The sequence below is a fragment of the Cydia strobilella genome, chromosome Z (genome assembly GCF_947568885.1).
Source record: "Cydia strobilella chromosome Z, ilCydStro3.1, whole genome shotgun sequence".
In the NCBI taxonomy this organism is placed as follows: domain Eukaryota; kingdom Metazoa; phylum Arthropoda; class Insecta; order Lepidoptera; family Tortricidae; genus Cydia; species Cydia strobilella.
In genome coordinates this window covers 43,756,531-43,769,585 of record NC_086068.1, presented here as the reverse complement: position 1 = coordinate 43,769,585, position 13,055 = coordinate 43,756,531, and the positions used below count along the sequence as shown (strand labels likewise).

General features: G+C 38.3%; 2 protein-coding genes across 3 annotated transcripts in view; one reads left to right on the top strand and one right to left on the bottom strand.

Annotated features, from left to right (window-relative positions):
* LOC134754832 (uncharacterized) overlaps positions 1–1,931 on the bottom strand; it is a 64,138-nt gene extending 62,207 nt beyond the window's left edge. Inside the window, exon 1 of one of the 2 annotated variants that reach the window (XM_063691260.1) lies at positions 1,613–1,931. The gene's annotated coding sequence lies outside the window, so the exon portion shown is untranslated. Of the gene's footprint in view, positions 1–650; positions 755–1,612 lie in introns of those variants that run through there. The other variant, XM_063691261.1, reaches the window with a different exon arrangement.
* LOC134754951 (uncharacterized) overlaps positions 1–13,055 on the top strand; it is a 533,971-nt gene that overhangs the window by 136,857 nt on the left and 384,059 nt on the right. The gene's annotated exons all lie outside the window — the stretch shown is intronic.

The window sequence follows — 13,055 nt, the reverse complement described above, 5'->3', positions numbered from 1 at the left end:
GAGTAATATAGAGTATTTGGCAGTTTAGGATCAAAAAATAAAGTACACACAGAAAAAATGTTATGTTTTCTGATGCATTCTTTCGATAATTACTGGTACTATAAGTACTTCGTTTTTTTAGCATTAGAAAGAACTTCGCAGAAGTAAGCTTGTGGTTCCAAATCGGGCATTTCTGCGGTAAATTTTAAAATATACCTAATGCTAAAAAACGAAGTATAGTAATGCAGCAGTAGGTAGGTATACAATTTTCTTGAAAGCAATAACTTTCGCTGGCGCATGCTACCTTATGTAGCCTACATATTACCTACATATATACTATATATCTGGGAGACCGAGCTTTGCTCGGAAAACATATAAAAACTCAAAAATGCGCGTTTTCCCAGAGATATAACCTAGCTAGATAGATTTTTCGCCCCCAAAAAAGATAGATAAAAAATTTCGATATTCGTGATAATCCCCCATTTCCTACACGAAAAGCTTGTTTGTACCTGTGCAATAGGTAGGCAGGTACTAATTGATTCTGATATATCTATGAATTCACTCGCAGCTCACTTACTGACTAATCATAAAAATTTACCAGTCGTTACCGTATAAATGATTCCGATGCAGCGATTTATTTTTATTTCCGGACTTCAATTATCTGTACTCACCTGTCGAGTTTTACTCTGGGGAGTCAGTAAACATTATACACTAGACCTACTATCAATTCACAACAATTCGCGACACTTCTTTTTACGCACTTTTTTCATTTTCTAAACGATTCGTCCACAGACTTTGCAAATCATGTTATTTCTTTCTTATAGACAGAAATAGTGTAGTGAGTGAAAACGCGAACCGGCCGCGGGCGGGCATGAGCGCGCGAACCCCAGTTATTTTTAGCCGCGTTCATGCATCGATGCTGGAATTAGATTGTCAATAAAATTTTTGGGTTACAGGAGTCATAGTCCTCAATCCTCATTTCCATCCAGCTAAGCAAAGTTCTTCCTCCTTTACGAAACTAAATGCTCATCGCTCATTTAAGTAAAATTACTAAGTGTAGTTAAACGTAGTTTTATTGTGCCCGGGATTTTGAAGGTGTTAGATGAAACTAGTTTGCGTCATGTAGTATAGGTAGTCATGTACCTACCTATATATAAGCCACGGTTAGAAGTGATCTAGCGATATATTTGTTTTGATGTCTTGTTGTATTTATCCTTAAAGAAAGAAACTAAAGGAAAGTAACACTATTAGGTACATATGTATATGTATATTACAAATTCGCAATAACGCTTATATGTATATAAATAAATGTAAATACCTAATATCAAACGAAACTATCTCTAGGTACACAGGTAGGTAGTTGTTAACACAACAGATTTATTAAGTAGGTACATGTTAAATTTCAACATTAATAAATAAAACTTATTTCGATAATAAGTAATTTTGATTACTGTATCTAAACAACAGTTATTGTCAACACCTAATACTGCAAGTTAGTGTCAAAGATTTGAGAAAGAAGTAAATGAATATAATTTTACCAACAACTTGGTTAAGCTTTTTATACACAATAAAACAAATATTTACCGGTTCGAAAACTGATTTAAGAACACGTTTGTTTAAAATGATCACTTACTTATAACTTGAAAACGGAGAGCGGCGGTCTGTATTAAAACTTTTCACTTATACTTTCTTGTCAATATAGCGAGAATCTGTGATAATTTCAGGTTATTTTGCTCGTAGTACATAGTGTTATTGATGAGCAACGCGTGTGCTTCGGTTAGCGAAGCGGGCCTTACTGACGTCGAGTCGAGTCGACTTTCACTAGGGGATGGCTACAACTACCCTTGCCCTGGCGACGACTGAGCGCCCTCCACCCTCGCAGTGACGTCACTCGCGCCGCGTCACGACCTACGATGCCGGCGACGCAAACACCCAGCGTACTCACTAGAATCCACCGCACGTCAATTAAGTAGGTATCTACGTCACCAGATCGCAAAAATCATTGGTTCAGGTACCTACTTACCTAAAATTATAGAATGTAGATCTACAGGCGGTTGATGATAGTAGTTGCGCGATGGTTTTTTAGTACCTAGATGGCAGCCCAGTATTAGAACAATCTAGTTTCAGTTGTTAATTTTACATAATATACTACCTACTTATACAAACCAGACACACGTGACCTCTGCAAACCCTACTTTGTAGTTAACTATTGTAATTTCTTACCTACGTCCTCAGTTTAGTAGACCTACCCTACATAGGCGATTGGAGCACGCACATAGAAATAGAGTGTACTATCTCGAATTTCCATATCCCTTCCTCTTAGAGTTTTCACAGCTGTACGTACGTAAGTTCCGTCAAACTTATCGGAACCAGCCGGAACATGGTCCCATTGCTAGCCTGCCCCTCTGGCCTTGACCGAACTACCTTTATCTGCCAGACGCCCGGATATACATAGCAATAAGAATAGTGCTTATAGCTCACTAAACTAGAGGGTTTTCGTCGTTCACTCAACATTGTAACTAATGTAGGTACTTATATCTTTTTCCGGGGCTAGCTCTTAGTCGAGACTAAATTAAGATACGCAACCCTTCCGTCCCAACCCAACCCGTCCGACACTGTCTGTTTCATTGCTTATTATTTTGCAACCAATTTTAACAGATACCTAAACAGATAATACCTTAGTACTATAAGTGAACTTAAGAGAGGAATAAATTAAATTGATTTGAAATGAAGTTTCTCTGAGGCATGCATCATTGTCTGTATTGTCTAGCGGCTACTTTGCATTTTGTGTAGTTGTTAACCTACTGCCCTCCTAATGATAAGTGCAGTAACTCGATCAAACCAGTTTTCGAGAAAAAGCGGTTTGAAAATTAATTTCTTTTTTTAGCTGTATCTCATAGACTATTTTAGTGACAGGCATCAATCATATATCAAAATAATTGTTACTGTTTACAGAATTTGTATTTATTACTGAAAATATAAAAACGCATTCAAATGGGACAAAAATTACGAAAACGCATTAATTATTACTTATACCGTAGGATTTGACAAAACTATTTCTAACCATAACTGCAGTAAGTAACACTTTTGCTGCACTTATGATTACAAAAAGTACTTACTGCAGTTATCGCTACAAAATAAGTTAATAAAGTATTAGGTTTGCTTAAGTATAAACGTAGTAACTAATTATTTAATTTAACTCACTCCGATCTTGGGAAAATCATGTCTTTCAAACTATGTTTGTAATAATCTACGCCGAACTGACCCCGCAAAATTGATCCGCAAAAAATATCCTTTCTCCTAGATAAAACTGCAGTAACTTCGACATACTGCACATATATTTAAGAATATTACGAAACTTAAAAACTATTTTCTAAGCATTACCGCAGTAATACCGTTTACTGCAGTAATGACCAATAAGCAATAATATTTAAGAACGTTTCTCACAATTAAAAGTGCAGTAAGTATAGTTACTGCCCTTATGGATAGCGTGCTCAATAAAGTCAAAATTAGATTCTTTCACTGTTAAGGGCAGTAACTATAGCTACTGCACTTTTGACAAAAAAAAATACTAATAGTTTAACAAATATATTCCAAAAACTTGCGCAGTATCTAAACTTATTGCACTTATGCTTGGTAAACTATATATAGAATTCTAAGTTACTGCAGTTATCGTTAATGGAAAGTCAAGTTCCTGCCATATTTTATATAGCACGTCAAAGACGAAGTTGTAGAGCTCGTCTTGCTGATTCCGAATATGTATGTAACTCTATTTTGACAAAAACACGAGTTACTGCACTCTTTATTAAGAGGGCAGCCTACCTATTATATTAACCGCAGTAATAAACTGCGTGTAGGTTCTGAGATCCTGGTTACGGATGTTTTTGCGGGACACCGTCTTCGTCCTGAACGGATTTGGGCGGGCGTGGGGCTGGGGCGGAGGCGGAGCGGACAGTCGTCAGTATCATGCTAGTCGAAACCAAATAGAAAATAAACCGGATAAGTGCGAGTCGATCTCGCCCACCATTTATTAAAAATGTAACTTATTTTTGAAGTAAAACTTCTTTAGGCGCGACTAGAGGGTAACTTAGTTTTTTTTTCTGGCGGAAGTAACGCTCAGTAAGTCTATGTAGATAGTTTCCGCTATTCATAAATATAGTTTGTCAAAGGATTGTCTCATTTCAAACATAGACAGAGAGAATCATACCATCTTTGTCTTACACTAGTACTAGCACCCAAAAGAAAAGGATGAGTATAGTTTTTTTCGCATCACCAATTCGAAAATAGTTATTTGTTATACAAGGGTGCAAAGTTGTATTTTACCCGCGAGTGTGGAGTTGAAACATGAGCGTAGCGAGTGTTTCAACACACGAGAAGTAAAATACATTTGCACCCGTGTGTAACACAAAACTTTTCCCCTCACTATAGCGAGGAAAGTGCAACATCCACAGGCGTTAGATCATCTTCATCACTGGAATCACTAATTTTTTTACGATATTATAACAGAAAACAATAGAAATTCTGATTTTTATGTGAGTCGGTGAGAAGAACAGTAAAAATTTTGTTGACAATGTTGACATTTCTGTTCTGACGTATGAAAGGTCAACGATGCGTTTTGAAATTGCATCGACTCAACTTGTGCATTCAGAATTATATTTAACATCATTACAAAAAATCTAACGTTTCTTATGGAATTTTAAGGTTTATGACTTAAAATTATTAAATAAAGCTAAATTTGGTATTTTTTATTAGATTCTCAAACCATTTATTTAATGATAATTAATATCGAACGAACCATTATCATGAGCGTTTTACGTTTTGTTATCTGTCAAGCTACTTAATCACGCTCCATCCAAGGTCAAATTACTTTCCCCACTAGTGGATAAAATGCGTTTTTCCCCGCTTGTTTTAAAGGATAATAGACGGCTTTCCGAGCTAGTGAGGGGAAAAGGGGTTTTTCTTCCCTTCTAGTAGGGATCAAAGTGGCACTTTTCTTCCCTGCTAGGAGGGATCAAAATAACACTTTTCTGTTCTAGGACACTATTTTTACTTTTTTTTGCACATTATTTTTTTAGCTTAAATAATATTTTTAAACCTCATATTTACCTCATATTAGGTGATGTGAAAAGCAGTATGTGTCACATGGTAGCAAAATTATTTCCATCTTGGACGTAACACACTTGAATCCCTCACTACGCTCGGGATTCTACTTTAGAATCCCTCGTTACTCTCGGGATTCTATTATAGAATCCTTAGCTTCGTTTAGGATTCAATGTACGCCCTCGCCGTAAATATGTCATTTTGCTCCCTTGTAACACAATCTACTATTTTGTTCTTATTCTCTGCCAATTTGGTTTGACCAACTAATGCCTGACCAGTAATATATGATCATTGTCAAGAGGGCGCTGTTCCTTCTCATGTATAGGGTGAGAGTTCAGTATAGTATGAAAAAATTAGTTACAGTGAAATTCCGCAACATGGCGCGTGATCATATATTCCTGGTCAGGCTTTAGTTATAGTAAATGTCATATCATAGACTCACTTATTTATACTGATAGAGTATACAGTCAGCGTTGACGGCACTACGCCATTTAGCGGAAAGTGACAAACTAACTGGCACATTTTATTCTTTTCATGGTTGATTAGGGTAATAAGACTTGTAAATTTGTACTCACTAACCTAATCGTAAGGATATTTAAGTCTGAATTAAATTGATTGAATTTGTTGTTATAGCGGCAACAGAAATACATTATCTGTGAAAATTTCAACTGTCTAGCTATCACGGTTCATGAGATACAACCTGGTGACAGACGGACGGACGGACGGACGAATGGACGGACGGAGGAACAGCGGAGCCTTAGCACAGAATAACTAATAGGTCTTAGTAATAATTAGTAATACCAGTGAATGAAAAATTCAAGTTATTTAATGTAGCATCTCATAACTATAGTTCATAGTCATTTCCATGTAAAACACAGAACAAAGATAAAGTGACTACAAGAAAAACCTAAATTATTCTTAGATAATATTACTCCCAATTACTACGGAGAGCGGACGCTTCAATATTTGGTACCTAAAATATTTAATGCACTTCCAGAAAAATTGTTTGAGGTGGTTCGACTAGGTTACCCAAAGCTTAAACCCCGCTAGATGGCGTCACTTTCGCAAATTTTCAGGTTTTATTTTTTTGTGGAATAGTGTTGGTATCTGTATACTTAAAAGTATGTTTAGCGCACTTTTTACATAAATATTGAACTATTATAATAAACATTGAATACTTCATTAGTGCAAAAAACACTTTTAAAGTCGACAGAGTGTTTCTGTCATGCTATTTCCTACTATTACTCACACATGCAAACAGTGTTTCCGTGATGCTTGTAGTAGACAATTTCAAGCAGTGTAAGTATGCTGCAATGGCGTTGCGGTATGTTCGTGGAAATACGTGCAAGAGGATTCGGGTTCGAAACTGGTACGACAGGGGTACTTTTTTTTGTCCTTTTTGTGTTATCTTATGTTTCTTATACCTTTTATTCTTCGAATTCTTGTCCGATTCCGATATAACCGAAATATATTTCAGTGATATCGGAAACGGCTCTAACGATTTCGATGAAATTTGCTGTAAGGGGTTCGATCTAGCTAGGTCTTATCTCTGGGAAAACGAGCATTTTTGAGTTTTTACTTATGTTTTCTTTTTCTTCCAGATATTCAGTATTATTAATAAATTAGTTTATAACGTTTTATAAAAATATGTGACGTTTTGAACTAAAAGGTACCACATTGTCGGTTGTCGATTAGGTTGATTTCATTTTGAAGCTTTATGGAAATATGACAACAATAAGTAGGTACCTGTTTGGTTGAAAACGCCACATATATTGAAAACCTGACTTTCACAAATCTCACCTTTTTGGGTTCTTCCAACTCAGAAAGGATGGAGAATACTGACGATTCTTAGTAGCACTAGCCCAAGGAAGTCCAGGTTTGTAAGTGTTAGGTATCAGTTTTTTTTAAAGGGCTAAATATAGTTCTACAAGTAAAGCAATCCCTTACTGCCCAGCCTCTATAGTATTTTTCAAACTGGAAGGGTACGATGATAGATTTCATCTCCATACAATTTATAACCTAATAATGCCAGATGTTGCAAAATTATATTGAATTGAGATCTATCATCGTACCCTTGCAGTTTGAAATAGTTATTTACGATACAAGTGCGGAAAATTCGAAACGAGTGGCGACAGATTAAAACACGACCGCAGAGAGTGTTTTAAATCGACACGAGTTGCGAATTACCTATTCGCACGTGTATCGTACAACGTTTTACAGTACATATGGCCCTTTAAACTTTCGACATATGCATGAAAAGTGCTCTTTACGCACTAGGGCGAGAAAGTTGCACCATATGTACTATAAAATACTTTTTAGTACATATGGTGCTACATATACGTTACCGCCCTAGTAATTAGTACAATACGTGCATATGTCGAAAATGTAAAGGGCCATAATTATGTACTGTAAAACGTTGTACAATACACGTGCGAAAAGGTAATTCGCAACTCGTGTCGATTAAAACACTTCCTTCGGTCGTGTTTCAATTTATCGCCACTCGTTGCCAATTTCCTACTTTTCGCACTTGTATCGTAATGTACTAATAATAAAGTAGTAATTGTAAAATAAAATTAAAACTTTTTTTATTTTATTTTTTTGGATTCAAGTAGGTACAGTGAGTAACAACATTGCATGGCCTTCTAATTATAACTATTATAGAAAACGGGATATTTATCATGTTTATTTATATTATTTATTTCTCGATATTTTGGCCGGTCTTGCAAGACCAGTCGTTGTGGAGATCCCTGGGGAGGCCTATGTCCAGCAGTGGATGTCTTGTTGGTGTAGATGGATTCACACAACAAATGAAATAACATTTTTTCATATTTGTTAGCCGTAGTTGTCCCTGTACCTGAAAGAAAAATAATATCATGATAGCACAAAATCTCTAATGTTATAGGAAGAAAGATGATGCAACAAATTACCTAGTAATAATTGTGTTTTTCATTCATAGACAAAATTCCATAATTTTCATCCCCAGGAAATGTTTTATTTTACTTTATTGCAGTGAGGATGTCCTGATTTTTTCTGGCTAATGAAGGAAAACATTATATTTCCAAGAATGCCTCTTCATTTTGCACAATACCTAAAAAAACCTAGAGTTAGTGACACATTGACTATTCGGCAACCAAAACAGTAATAATTACATTATATAGGTATTGTTCACTGCTTATATCTACCATTACGGAAGAAGTGAGAATTATTTTCTAAAAAGATCGGCACGAGAAAATACAATGTACAATGAAGGAATGAAACTGTACCTACCTTACGAAACTTCACCATCATGAATTCCGCTTCAATTGAGTCTGAATTTTTCTGGATTTTCGCGGACCAGAACACCGATGATTTTTGTAACTTGATTTAGACGTTGCTATCATTTTCAATTTATACAAACAAATTGACACAATAAACATGACCCTATGTGTCAGTGTCAACACTGTCAAATAAAAATGCACTAAACATGACGGCACTGCAAATCCTGCCAGGTCGGCCAGGCAACGTCGCCAACGTCATAGAGTGGCAACGTCGCACGCAACGTATTTGTACACGACATTTGTGACACACACATACGTAAAATTGATGAAAAAATTACGTTGATTTATGTATGATTTCTGTATGAAACAAAGTTTTTCTATTAATTTAGCGCAAACGAATATTCGAAAGTAGATAAATGAGCAAATATTTGTGTAGTAATAGTGTGTAGTGCCTTAATTAAAGCAGATTGAATTTTGTATGAAAATCGAACCACCTTAATAGATAATTGCCCACAGGAGCAGTAGAGACTGGTCAGCTTATTATGGAAACATATAAAAAGTGGACCCGTCTTTGCTGGCCCTGAAGGCCTAACAGAATAAGTTAGAATTAATTTTGCATGCTTAGTTATTAAGTTAAAATAGTACAGCATGTTTATATTTAACTAACACAAATGTATTTATTACAAGAGCTCAACCAACTGCCATCAAACTGTTTCGCAGTTTGGCAGTAATATTTCAATGAACACCTATGTACCGTGTCTTATGAAAATAAATAAATAATAATAATATTAAAGTCCCGTTTTTACCCTTTGGGTACGGAACCCTAAAAAAATCGAATTCTTTGCATCACGTTTTCTGCTTACTAAGGCTTCTTAGGCAAGGAAGGAGTTAGGTAAGCCAAATATGTAGGTACATGTATACCTATATGTAACGTAAGTTTGTAATAGCTTCCTTTAGTCTTAATCAATCGTCCGCCCTAGGTTACTATACGAATATGTGAAAATGATAAACATCTGATAGGCCAGGAAATAAATGCCCAAAAAAAGGTATAGAGGGAAATGCAAGGAACACAATTTTTAACTTCGTAGCTTTGTTTGGACTAGTTAGGAGATGAACATATCAAAAGTCCCCGGCCGTAACCCTGGTGCTGGGGGGAGGGGAGTTTGAAGGTTCCATTTTTCGGTTTTTCGATTATATCTCGGAAACTATGTATCTGAGCGACTTAGCCACTTATACAAAATGAAAAGAGATAATATTTGTTACAAGTTTTATTCAGTCAAGTTTTTCGATATCTTGTATAGTTTTTGAGATATCCGCTCTTGAAGGTTTATTTAGGGCTCTCATTTTTATCTTGATTATCTACCTATACATCGGTGAAGCTGCTAGGCCGGGTTTGGGATCGTTTTCGTATAAATCGGGGGTGCTGAATTCATTTATGGTACCAACATTGACACCATTCCTAAGTAAAAATATAATTTAAAAAAATGTTTTTTTATAAAACTCCTCTTTACGCTTAAACCGCCGAACCGATTTCGTTGAAATTTGGTGTAGAGATGGTTTAAGTCCCCGTACAGTACATAGGATAGTTTTTATAACCAAAATCATCTTTCAAGGGTGTTAAAAGTGGGGTGGAAATTGATATGGGGAATCAATAACCGCTGAACCTTTTTAAATAATATTTGGGATGGTCTACATGTTTGATTAAGTTGATAATGATACCAAACATGACTTCAAACCTAAATTTAAACAGTATTAACCTCAGGAATTCCACTTCGGCGAAAAAGCTGAATTCCCCTCACACCAAATTTCACACCTTCAAAGTATGATTTTTGAGATAAAAACTATATTATATCCTGTTTCGGGACTAAAAACACCTATTTACCAAATTTCAACTAAATCGGTTCAGCGGTTTAAGCGTGAAGAGGAGTTAAAAAAAAGTTATTTGTTTAAAGTTTATATGCTTTTACTTCGGAAAGTTGTATTGTTAATACCATAAATGAATTCAGCATCCCCGATTTATACGAAAACGTTACCCGGCCTAGCAGCTTTACTGATGTAGATAATCAAGATAAAATTGAGAGCCCTAAATAAACCTTCAAGAGCGGATATCTCAAAAACTATACAAGATATAGAAAAACTTGACTGAATAAAACTTGTAACAAATTAAATCTCTTATCATTTTGTATAAGTGGCCAAGTCGCTCAGACGCATAGTTTCCGAGATATAATCGATAAACTGAAAAATGAAACCTTCAAACCCCCCTCTCCCCCCCAGCACCAGGGTTACGGCCGGGGACTTTTGATATGTTCATCTCCTAACTAGTTTAAACAAAGCTACGAAGTTAAAAATAGTGTTCCTTGCATTTACCTCTATACCTTCTTATTGCTTGGCCTATGAGAGCTGGTTCGGTTTTTAAGCCGGGTCCAGACGGGTGTAACGCGTATTGTAATCCATTGTGTAATGTTTCGCGTTTCTGAGGAGGAAATAAAATACCACATTTAAACTTTATTAAGCATTCAAAGGACTAAGTTTATGGGTGACAAATAAAAATTCTTCGTTTTAAAACACATTTAATACCTCACTACCTATATGCATTTTTCGACAGTGTATTATATCCTTACAAGCATATGTAGTATTCGATAGTGAAGGAAACTATTCGTACATCCTCATTGTCCTGTCACCCTATTCTGCTACACTAACTTACGCGGGGCGGCTGGCGGCTCGTAGCGCCGACGCGTCGGCGTCGCCGCCGGTTTTAAGTTATGGGGTCCTAGTAGCGTCGTAGTCAGTCGTTTCGTCACTCCTAATATCTGGCTAGGGTTGGAATCTATATAGTTCGTCGCGTCGTAGCAAGTGGGCGTAGAACTTGGCTTAGATAGAAGTAACGAAATAGTAGATTGTGTCACAAGGGAGCAAAATGATATATTTACGGCGAGGGCGTACAATTGAATCCTAAACGAAGCGAAGGATTCTATAATAGAATCCTGAGCGTAGTGAGGGATTCAAGTGTGTCACGCCCAAGATGGAAATAATTTTGCTACCATGTGACACATATTACTTTTCACATCAACTATGAGGTAATTATAATATTTAAAAATATTATTTAAGCTAAAAAAATTATGCGCAAAAAAATCAGCTGTCGGAACTCAAGTGGATCTCTATTCTAGTATCCATAGATATTAAAACAGTTATCGATACGAAACGTCAATTCAGTATGTTTTTTGAATATAAACCCTTATAAACCGCAAGACATTTGATCTCTAGTGACATGAGGACTTCATTCGTTTGTCTATAATAATAATTTTTAAGAAAAAAAACCGACTTCAATGGGGGATGCCGCTGAAAGCACTTATTGTTTGGTGCACTCTTAGATTCCAGACAATGAAATGAAAAAGATAGCATCTTTTGCCTAATTATGTAGATAAGAAGGTAAAACCACCCACTTTTCTAGTAGCATTTCGTTTTTGTAGGGATCGCAGTTTTAACCTTTTTTTTTTTTTTTTGATGACCCTGGGGGAATCCTTTATGGATCCCACTGGCCCGGGAGAAGCCTAGTGGGTATGTCCGACTCCCACGGACTAAACCCCCTGGGGTGTTCCGCCGCCCGCTTTGTAGACGAGGTTTCGGGAACTCGGTTGTAGATCTCCGATACCCCGTCGGCGTTGCTCTTGCGAACCCATTCTTTGCGGCTGCTCTAGCAGCTTACTTCGTTGAAGGCTCCTCGGAACACTCGAGGGCCTTCCAGCTCGAACCTGTTCATGCGGGTGATGGAACTCCCGACCCATCACCCGCTGGGTCCCGTTAAGGCGGCATTATCCTTGATGCGAAGGCTCTTCGCCGCCTACCTGGTCTCCTTCGGCGCTGAGGGAGCGAGTTCGCGTCGTCCTCGCGCGATCGCTCTGCCGCTTCCTTTTGCGTTAGAACAGTGACGCTAAAGGAAGCCACTGCCGCCCATGCCTCCTCACTGCTGATCATACGGCGTATTAGCGCCGGCAGTGAGAGGTCTCCTCCCACAGCCGCGGACAGCGCAGCGCGAGGCTCTGCCCATGCAGGGCATACCTCGCGCGTGTGCTGAGCCGTGTCCACGGCTCCTCCATCATAGTGGTGGCACGCTGTCGTCGGCTCTCTTCCCACCCTCTCACACAGGTACCAGCCGAAGCAGCCGTGCCCCGTTAGGAGCTGTGTGAGGTGGAAGGAGGGTGCACCGTGCTTGCGTTCGACCCATTCTTTCAGAACGGGTCGAACAGCGGCCACCAGGTCCCGGCTAGCTCCCGGGATCTCCAGACGCTCCGACCATTTTTCATATAGCACTTCTCGTGCTTCTTCCCGCCACTTGCGAACTTCTTGAGGGGCGGGCCAGTTTTCCTCCCTCCTTGCTGCCAGCACCCGCCAATAGACCGCGGACTGAACCTTGGCTTCAAGGTCCCAAGGCGGGCTTCCGGCTAGCAGGCCGGCTGCTGCGTGCGAGTTATCGCGATACGCTCTGGCCACCCTGAGAGCTATGGCCCGCTGCGGCCGACGCAATAGGGCCGCACTTCGAGTTCCCAGGGTGCCCGCCCATATTGCTGCCCCGTAAAGCGCCATTGAGCGCACCACGCTCATATAGAGCCGCCTGGAGGCTCCTCCTGGTCCGCCCAGATTTGGGAGGATCCGCCCAAGCGCTCTGGCTGCAGAAAGCAATTTCGGAGCCAAACGCTTGAAATGTTCCTCGAACTTCCA